This window comes from Calonectris borealis, unplaced genomic scaffold (assembly GCF_964195595.1).
Source record: "Calonectris borealis unplaced genomic scaffold, bCalBor7.hap1.2 HAP1_SCAFFOLD_275, whole genome shotgun sequence".
In the NCBI taxonomy this organism is placed as follows: domain Eukaryota; kingdom Metazoa; phylum Chordata; class Aves; order Procellariiformes; family Procellariidae; genus Calonectris; species Calonectris borealis.
Window position 1 is genome coordinate 40,323 of NW_027441659.1, and position 8,635 is coordinate 48,957.

The following is an 8,635-nucleotide window of genomic DNA, read 5'->3' on the forward strand; positions in this document are numbered from 1 at the left end:
GCGGGGTGCGGGGGAGCGGGAGGGGGGTGTCAGAGTTTGGGCGGGGGGCAACGGGCAGGTTGGCGGGGCAGGCAGCACCCCAGGGGTCCGGGGCAGAGGGGTTACGGGGAGGCAGTGCGGAACACGGGGGGGTGGGAGGAGGGAGACGAGAGAGGAGGGCAGTGCGGGCACGAGGCAGGAGGGCAGGGGATACGGGGGGCGCGTCACGGGGAAAACCTTGCACGCACGGGGGAAAAACCTCGCATGGGAAAGGCGGGGCGGACACTGGGAGGGGCGTGTGTGGGTAGAGACATGGGTGGGGGGACATGCGTGGGGGTGACCTACGCCAGGGGGTCTGCCCGGGACCATCCACAGCAGATAACTCACCTGGGATAATCCGCAACAGATAATCCGTTCCCGATAACTGACCCTCACTGGATAACCCGCACTGGATAACCACGAGCGATGCCCCTCAAATGGCTGGTGTTTCACCCCAAATTTTCCCCAAATTGGGGGGGTTTTTTGCTTTTCTATAATATAAAAATTGGGGCTTTTTCCTTTTCCAAAATATTCAATTTGGAGGTTTTTCAACGCTTTTTCACAACAAAAATTGGCGATTTTTGCTTTTGGTTTTGTGCATGAAAATGGGCGTTTTTCTGCTTTCCAGCTGTACAAATCCAGGTGGATTTGGCTTTCCCGGGAGCTCCAAGTTGGGTATTTTTCCCCCAAAATTGCGGGGTTCTTTTTTCACCCCTTGCAGGCCCTGAATCAGGGGTTTTGTGGTATTTTTATGCCATCGCGGCAGGTCCCGCTCTGTGTGCGCGGCCCTGCAGGGGAAAGTCCCTGTTGGGGGAACTGGCCCCAAATCAGGATGGGAAACGGCGGAAAAGGAGAACAGGGAAGACGCAGCTTTTGAAAGCGCTTTTATATCTTCAATAGAGAGGTATTTCGGGGGGGGTGGGGGGGTGAAGAGTTTTTAAATCCTTTCTATAAACAGGGTTTCTTTGCATTTTAAAAACCTTATCTATCATAGACATTTACACTTAATGTATTTACACATACATATATATATATTTAGAGCATATATTTATGTTTCACTTATACCCCCCTATTTCCCACTTATCCTCCCTATTTCCCACTTATCCTCCCTATTTCCCACTTATTATATGTAATACCTGTTCAGACTATATATCTGTTGACTTACATATTTTGACACTTAAATGTCTTTATAGACTTCTCTATTTACACTTACGTATATTTACACCTATATCTTTATAGACTTAGATTTTAGACTTAGGTATCTATTTACACTTATATATTATCTCTTAGATTACATATAGTATCTATTTAGACTCTCTATGTAACATGTAAGTGTAGATAGCTATATCTATTCAGACTTTTTTCTACTTTAAATTCCTTCATATATAAAATATATCATCCTTTTTGCATTTTAAAGCCCTTTATTTTTTAATTTATATGTACGCGAGTTATTTTTGTATTTTAAAACCCTATATATGTCTTTCAAATTTTTTTATACTCTAAAATCCTTTATATAATATGGCAGATATAGGTTCTTATTTTGAAATCCTTTTGTACATATAAATGAATATTATTTTTCAATATATATAACAATGAGAGATTTTTCTCTGTTTCAAGGCCTCACACATATATTTACAGTTTTTAAAAATTTTTGAAACCCCCCGTGAATTTTCAGGCATTTTTGGGCTGTGACCCCCTTTTTTTGGGGGGGAACGACACCCCCCCCCCCCCCCCCCCCATGACCCCCCATTCCCCACTCACCTGCTCCTCCACAGCATTATCACCCCCCCCGGTGATGTTGGGGTGCCCCAAATGACATCATCGCCCCCCCCAGGTCCCCCAACCCCCCCTTTTTTTCAGCCCCCAAAAAGGCACAAAATGAGGGAAACGGCCCCAACCGGCAGCTCGTTACTTTAATAATGCCGTTTACGTATGCACACACGCACCCCCGCCAAAAAGGGGGGCTCTGCTGGAAAGATAAAGGAGGGGCAGCCCCCCCAAACGCTTGCAGCCCCCCCCCAGCCCCCGTCCCGCAGGCTGGCAGCTGGCCCCTTACCGTCAGCACGCCTAACGACCGGCAGGCAAACCTGGGCTGGGGGGTCTCTCCTGAGCACCACGGGACGCTCACAGCGAGGCATCTGAAAAACAAAAATCTCAACGGATATTTCAGCCTATTAAAAAAATAGCACCGAAGGCAGCAGAGGAATTCAGTCAGGATAAGGGATAGGGTAGTAGTTGAGCTAAAGGAGGATGCTAGGCAAATGGGTCAGCTCGAAATACAACACGTCCTTTAAAAGCTAGCGCGATTCGAACGCTTAAAATCAGCATTAAGACTAACTGACACGATTTTGAACACGTTCTTCGCAGAGAAGTAAACGCTCTTGCTGGTGTTGGAAAACGTCTCGTCCCTTCCTTACAGCACCGCTGCAGGGAGATAACCCCCTGAGGCTGCAGGACAAGGGCGCGCCGTAATCAGCATCTACGCTCACGGATCCACCGCCACAGCTCCAGCCCTTGCGCTGCTGCTGCTGCGCATCTTGCTTGCTTGGTCGATAAAGCTGAAAGTGAAGTGTAAAACTTGGAAGAGTAAAATGAAAAAGAAAGAACAAATCTCAGCAATTCATTTTATGCTAAAAAGGTGTGTGTACGTTTATACACATACAAGAAGAATACTTATACCATAAAAATACTTGATTTTCCTTTTGCATTAATTTAAATTGCATAGCTGTGAATTCATACTGTTAAATTATCTACCTCCAAAACACACAGCCATCATTTGACCAGGGGTTTTGCGTGTGTTACATGACTAGGAGGGACGCCTGGCCAGCTGCGCCGAGACCGATGCTACCGAACTGCCGGGGAAACGCGCCGTTGAAAGCGAGACAGAAATAAAGTACTTCAGAGCACTCTGTCAAAAGACTGGGGAAAAAAACCCGTAACGTTCGGTTGCCTTTCTTTTTAAAGATTTAGAACAACTACCTAACTGCTTAAGTACACCTAATAAGTTATATGCTACAGCTATTTGGCAGTTGCGGTTTAAGCAATGCAAGTCAGTTTGTAAATTATACAATTTTAACTTTCTTTTTTAAAATCCATTTATGATAGAAAAATCAGTGAGATAAGAGATCTCCCATATGGTTTTACTTTTTTTTTGGGGGGGGGGGGGGGGGAGGGGAGGCAGGCGGTGGGGAATATCAAATCTCCAGTGCTGCAATACATAAGGCTACCAAAAGGGATTGGCGGATTTGCTAATGCTTTTGGCTGTACCCAAGCATGCGGAGGAACACGTTTTTATGATATCTCGACTGTTACACCTGAGAACCAAAGATCAGCGATACATCGACTGTTGGAAGACGTGCTGCGCTTAGGTCTCTGGAAGGAAATCGACTTACTACTTTGTTTTTTTTCCAGAGAGAGTGAAAAGTCTCGTTGCGGATGACTTCTGCCAAGTACATCATCTCTGAACATGCATTCTGATGGGACGCTCATAAAAGGCAACTCCTTTGAATGAGAAAGATTTCCATTCTGGAAAATCTCTTTCCAACTGAAGTCAATTACACACTGCAGGTTAAGGAAAAAGGACATTACAGAAGCAGTAACTCACCAAAAACACAACAGGACTCGCTGTCGCTAGTTACGAGGCTGCTAACGCTTCTTGGGAAAGCCTGGAAAACACACCAAAGCGACGCCGATTTGTCCCGTTTTGTCCACGTCTCTTCTTTGACCTTGATTGCTTTTAGCACAGATGCTAGTATCTCAGTAAGGTTTTCGAGTGCTACTGTAAGGTATTTTAAACACCGACTGACCGAAAAAGCATAAAGCTTTTGTCGTGAAAACAAAGTCCGTTTCTCCTGAACATCCGAACTCTCACAAACAGTTCCTTTCCTCTTCTAGTCCAACATTACTTTCACAGCACCCTTTAATAGTAAGCACACAGAAACAGAAGACTGTGCTTTCAGGAAGAGAAAATAGACGGAGGGAAGCAAGCTTTGCATAGGCGTACCATGCTCCAGAACAGACCTTATTTATTTTTAGTATTTGTGTTAAAATATTTCACATAAAAAAAAATATAGAAGGAGAGCTGCCACATTCTTAATGTTTACTGTAAAGTCCATACTACAAGCACCTTAGGAAAAATGCAGACACGTATCACACACCTACCTCGGTACTTGCAGACCACTATGGATCCTTTCCATCTGTCTCGTACTTTCACGGCAGTTGACATTCTGCTGAGAGGAAAGGAAAAAAAAACCCAACGTTTAGCACAAAGCTTCCTTTCCTGTGAAGACTACAACACTGAGTGGAGGAAAAAGTATTTTGCATCATCTTTGGTACGGTTGTTGAGACAGGCCACCAGAGCTTCTGCATGTTTTAGACGACCGTGCCTTTTTTTTGGCTCATTGGCAGCTTTACTTTCGCTAGAACTCACTTTCCTAGAGACGCGCAGGTGACAGACACAGATACCTACGTACATTTTCTCAAGCCTAAGTATAGCCGCGATTTCCTCACCCTATATGTCCCAAGTTGAGTGTTTTTGTTAAAGAGTACAGCAACCCATCTGTCCTTGTGAACTCGCTGCAAAAGAGGAATCCTTTTTTCCAGGCCGTTTCTCCAAACGGTCAAGATCTTTGAAAACTGCAGTTGTGCCACCAAACCTGCTCAGGGTCCCTCCCAACCTTCGACCGTCACTAGATTTAACAGGCACACGCTCTCTTCCGTCTTCCAATAGCAAAAATACACAACGCTCTCAGACCCCGAGCGCAACCCTACGGACGTCCACACACACCTCGCTGTTTTGATGAGGAGCCACTGAGCACCCCTGCGAGCACAGCGGGATCATGCGCAAGACCGGTGTCCTGGTTTCGGCTGGGATAGAGTTAATTTTCTTCCTGGTATCTGGTATAGCGCTGTGGTTTAGATTTAGTACGAGAAAAACGTGGATAACAGGCTGATGTTTTAGTTGTTGCTAAGTAGCGCTTACGCTAGTCAAGGACTTTTCAGCTTCTCATGCCCTGCCAGCGAGAAGCTGGGAGGGACCTTAGCCAGGACAGCTGACCCAAACCGGCCAAAGGGATATTCCATACCATATGACGTCGCGCTCAGTATATAAGCTGGGGGAGTTGGCCGGGGGGCGGCGACCGCCGCTCGGGGACCGGCTGGGCATCAGTCGGCGGGCGGTGAGCAATCGCATTGTGCATCGCTTATTTTTATATTCTTTTATCATTATGATTGTTTCCCCTTCCTTTTCTGTCCTATTAAACTGTCTTTACCTCACCCCACGAACTTCACTTTTTTTTCCCCGATTCTCTCCCCCACCCCACTTTGGGGGCAGGGGGAGTGAGCGAGCAGCTGCGTGGTGTTTAGCTGCCTGCCAGGTTAAACCACAACGATCAGTTTCACCTACGCCGATTTCAGCAAACGCAGCTTCTGAAGCTTTAAACTGAAAACCGTATCTTGACACTTTGCCACGGTAGCAATGATCCGTAACTAGAACTCTACAAAAACGCAGTAACGCAAATTGCAAACCCTCAGCAGCGACAGCTTCAGAAATATTTCGACCGGGAACAAGGGAGAAAAACAATACAGTTTCATCTCACGCACAGGAAAGCAGCAGGCAGGGAAAAGGGTCGGCATTCGTAGCCCTTACAGAACACAGGCATTCTCCTTCCATTCCTAAACCCGCCTCTTAGGTCGAAATACCACAACACTACTACGGCAATATCGAGAGCAGGGAACAACAGCCCTGCCACTGGATGTGCTACTGACTGATGCTATTTACGTAGCAGGACACCTAGACAGAGGGGCACGTTTTTCCACACACAACCCCGAACTTCCTGAAAATTTATGTTTACCAAAACGAGCCATTTGGAACACATTGCCAAACAATGTTTGGCAATAAAACTTCGATGTGTTTGACACACACAAATTTGGGGTAACTCGCTACTTGCTTCCTGTTGTTGTTGTTGTTCTTCCTTCAGAAATTCTACTTGTAGCCAAGTTATTCGCTACCGGTTCAAGCATTTACCTTCCAGGTATTACCAGCACATTTACACAGGCAAGTAACTAAATTGCTCTTCTAAAACCACCCGAGTGAAAATTACAGCCATGAAAGAGGAGTGACAGAGAAGAAAAGGAGAGTCAGGCAGCAAGAGAGCTCTGCAGGCTGCCACCAGTCAACGTCGCACTCTTAAAAAAAAAAAAAAAAAACAAAACAACCACACAAACACAAAAAACCCACAAAAACCAACAACAAAACAAAACCTTGACGTTGTACCTTTTTTTTCTTTTGGAGCTCGTCCCTGTCTCGGCAGATTGTCTTGTCAGAGCATGAAGTGCAGATGATCTGTATCCCGATGACATCTGCACGTGATGAACACGTGTTCAGAAATAGTCCAGATCTGTAAGACTGGTGTCATTTTTGTGGTTTTAAGAATCGTAACTCAATTTTATTGACCGATGCATTTGTGAGGAAACTAATTGACTTTTAAACATAGCCTCTCCTTGGGGAGAAAAATGCGTTAGGGAGTGAAAAAAATTCAGATTCAGAGCTCCCAACCATGACGGAGCAGCGGGGAAATTAATGAAAGTGAAGACCGACAGCAGCAACATTAAGCGACATTTGGCTTTAATTCTGATCACGTACTTAAGCGACTCTCCAAGTCTATACCTCGATCCTATGAATGACTAGCCCTTTTTTGGAAGGGCAAACTTTTTTCCTTAAAAGTCCTAGATTGAAGGCTCCACCGAACAGAATGTGGATTGAGCCACAGGACAACATGCCATCAACACTCTAATGAAAAAAAAAAATCAAGTAAAAAATCAAAGTTTAAATATCAGTTTCCATCGTGTTTCATTCATTACATTTCTAGTGGTACCTAGGTGCTCAAAAATTAACTATACTGTCACCACATATTACTAAAAATTGAGTTACGCATGTAAAAATAAAAGGCTATTTCCAACCTGCCCATAAAATCAGTATGAACGAACAGAGAAGAAACACTTGACCCTAAAGAAGGTGACAGGCAGCTCTTAATTTATCGTAGATGATAGTTCATTCTTTTACCTGAAAGGAAAACATTCGTAACTACCCAGGGACCGATTCGGGAACGAGGCACGCTCTGTTAACGGCAACTGTTCATCAGCGTTTCTGCACCGGCAGCAAATTTGCCTTTTCCCTGGGTTTGATGTGGAGTAGCTGCAGCGTCCTTGAACTCGCCAGTGTTTCTCCCCGCTCCCCCGGCCCCAAACGTGCCATTACCTGAGCAGCAAGCGGCATCAACCACGCAGGATTTTCTTCACATGACGCAGAAGGTGACGCTGGGAAAAGAGGAGGCACAAAATGAACCTGTTTGTCACACCCAGCCAACGGTGAAAACACAGGGAAGGATTCTGCCGTGCGGGGCCGGGCTGTGCACCCCGGGAGCTCCAGCCGGCCGGTTTCTCTCCCCTTTGCCAGGTACCGGGGAGACACTGCCGCCTCGTGCTGCCGCCTGCCCCCCGGGAGACCCCCACCTCACTTCAGCCCTCGGGAAGGGGACCGGGAGAGACCCTCCACGCAGAGAGACGCACGTGGCGTGGATTTAATCCCCGAGGGAAGAGGCCGGGCTCCCCGCTGGCAGATGGACAACTCGCCTCCCTGCCGCTCGGAGCGCCTTGCTGGGGACAGCCCTGCCTGCGCCTGGCTGCTCCGCAGCCGTGCTAGGAGTGCAGTCCGGCCGACGGATGCTCCGGCAAATAGACACTCCAGCGAATCGCAGCTCCCGCTCGTTACAGCTGCAGGTAATTTTGCCTCTGGCTAAGGCTAAGGCATGCCCCAGACAGCGGACACCCCGTCTCGTTTCAGCTCCTGCTTGCTACGGTTCTGGCTAATTGAAGCTCCAGCTCTGCACTGAAGCTCCCGTTGATTTCAGCTCCTTCTCCTTACAAGCTCCAGCTATTTGCAACAGCCTGGGCTTTTGACAAGGTCGTAAATCAATCGCCGTCAAAACTCGACTATTAGGATTAAATATCATAGTTGTACGTTGTATAAATATTCATTAGTTTGTACGATTAATTAGTTAATAACTATACTAAGCAGTCGACAAGGAAGAGCTGGACTCGAAGAGGGCGTGCAGGGTCTGAAAAGCAGAGACCACCTCTTCCCCCCAGAGACCACCGCAGACATTGAGTTTGGCCTGGTGCATGCCGGCCTCCCACACTTCGGGGTCCAGCAGGACCAGACCGCCCCCCCCCCCCCCGGGGAGGGTCCACGCACCCTGCCCACCCCCTGCTTTCCCCTGCAGCCCCCAATGCCCTCCCGCCCCCCCGCACAAACGGCTAAACCGGCTTCTGCTTTGGGCCCCCAAACCAGCTCACTTGGCGCCCATTTCTGAGCCCAAAAACCCAGCTGCTGCGCCTGTTCTCAAGTCCCAAAGATGCCCCCGGGGAGGGCAAGCGCTTGTGCGATGCTTCTGGCAGAAACGGGGCTGAAAGGTCTGATCCCGGTGCCGGGGGAGCAGCGCAGAGCTGGCTGGGACCAGCTTTTGCTCCTGGAACAACCCCAAGTCCCTGCTCCGAGGTCTTCCCCTTGGGGCCCTGGGGTGGCCTGTCCCTCCCCTTCAAATGCTCCAGGAGTTTC

The 8,635-nt window shown here is 47.6% G+C and overlaps 1 long non-coding RNA gene across 1 annotated transcript; it reads right to left on the minus strand.

Annotated features, from left to right (window-relative positions):
- Positions 1-1,913: 1,913 nt before the first annotated feature.
- Positions 1,914-7,699, minus strand: LOC142077492 (uncharacterized). The gene is made up of 5 exons (XR_012671864.1): positions 6,293-7,699; positions 4,180-4,244; positions 3,623-3,683; positions 3,414-3,519; positions 1,914-2,576 (listed from the first exon to the last, which is right to left on the minus strand). It is a non-coding gene; the product is annotated as an uncharacterized LOC142077492 (long non-coding RNA).
- Between the last annotated feature and the right edge of the window lie 936 nt (positions 7,700-8,635).